At 46.1% G+C, this 1,828-nt stretch overlaps 1 pseudogene; it reads left to right on the plus strand.

Annotated features, from left to right (window-relative positions):
- The first annotated feature begins 963 nt into the window (after window positions 1-963).
- LOC124555177 lies at window positions 964-1,081 on the plus strand (annotated as a pseudogene).
- Window positions 1,082-1,828: the final 747 nt, after the last annotated feature.

Genomic DNA, 1,828 nt, shown 5'->3' on the forward strand with positions numbered 1-1,828 from the left:
GCCTTCAGCCGGGCAATAATTTCACTTCTTTGGTGATAAGGCCTTCAGCCGTGTTACACTAAGCTTTGTTTAAGAAAACTTGTTTTAAAAGCACGGTATTTACTTTAAAAGTGCTATTTGGAAGTGTTTTCCTGATTTCTAAATGGCTCTGAGCACTATGGGACTCAACATCTTAGGTCGTAAGTCCCCTAGAACTTAGAACTACTTAAACCTAACTAACCTAAGGACATCACACACACCCATGCCCGAGGCAGGATTCGAACCTGCGACCGTAGCGGTCCCGCGGTTCCGGACTGCAGCGCCAGAACCGCACGGCCACCGCGGCCGGCCTTGATTTCTAATCTAGGCCTTGAGCCGTTTGTTATTTGAAATTGTTTGTGGCCTTCAGCTGAGTAATGATTTCACTTCTTTTATAATAAGGCCTTCAGCCGTGTTGCAGTTTCTTTAAAACGAAGTATTTATTTTAATATGTGCTACTTGGCAGTGTTCTTCCGACTTCTAATTCAGGCTTTCAGCCGTTTCTTGTTTGAGGTTATTTTTGGTAGCCTTCGGCCCCAAAATTGTGGATTTTTTTTTCTGTAATAAGGCCTTCAGCCGTCATACAGTCAATTATGTTTTTTAAGAGACTGTTTTAAAATTTTAATTTCTTTAAATAAAGTTTACGTATTTGCTGTGCAATTGAGAGTAACTTATTACAGCCCCGTCCACAATCGTAACCTTATCCTGCCCAATCCTGACAAGCAGCTCTCATGCGAAATCACAGCAATAACCCTGTCGCTAAATAGCTGAAACACTGTACCTACACTGCACTAACACAAACCACAAACAAAAACACATGTAATTCGGTGGCTTTACTTTAAAAGGGCACTCCTCCTACCATACATTGCAATAAGGTCACAGTACACAAACATACTTCAGATCCCATCAATTGGCGGAATAAAGAATTACTACATATCATTGCGAGCCAACGGCCTTGCCGCAGTGGTAACACCGGTTCCCGTCAGATCACCCAAGTTTAGCGCTGTCGGGCTGGGCTAGCACTTGGATGGGTGACCATACGGTCTGCCGAGCGCTGTTGGCAAGCGGGGTGCACTCAGCCCTTGTGAGGCAAACTGAGCAGCTACTTGACTGAGAAGTAGCGGCTCCGGTCTCGGAAGCTGGCCTACGGCCAGGAGAGTGGTGTGCTGACCACGTGTCCCTCCATATCCGCATCCAATGACGCCTGCGGGCTGAGGATGACACGGCGGCCGGTCGGTACCTTTGGGCCTTCATGGCCTGTTCAGGAGGAGTTAAGTTTTTAGTTTTACATATCATTGTGACAAACCGTGGTTAATACGGAACTGTTTAGATGACACGACGCCAGTAGTAAATCAATTTTTTCCTTCGTATTATGCTATGGACAAACGGTTTATTGTGCCTGATATCTTAAGGAGACCCGTGGTCCAGGGGTAGCGTCTTTGATTCATAATCAAAACGTCTTCGGTCCCGGGTTCGATCCCCGCCACTGCCTAAATTCTGATAAATAATCAGCATTGGCGGCCGAAGACTTCCGGCATAAGAAGTCAGCCTCATTCTGCCAACGGTCTTGTCAAACAGAGCAGAGGAGCGGATAGAGGTTCAGGGCACTCTCTTGCCCTAGGGGTGGGAAATTTCCCCTAAAGGCGGAAGAATCAGCAATGATCAACGACATGAGGATGCAGAAGGCAATGGAAACCACTGCATTAAAGACACGTAACGTGTATCCACAGGACATGTGGCCTCTAATTGAAGAAGTTTCATGATGATCTCTCCATTGGCAAAAGATTCCAGAATAGTCCCCCATTCGGAT

Source organism: Schistocerca americana, chromosome 1 (assembly GCF_021461395.2).
Source record: "Schistocerca americana isolate TAMUIC-IGC-003095 chromosome 1, iqSchAmer2.1, whole genome shotgun sequence".
In the NCBI taxonomy this organism is placed as follows: Eukaryota; Metazoa; Arthropoda; class Insecta; order Orthoptera; family Acrididae; genus Schistocerca; species Schistocerca americana.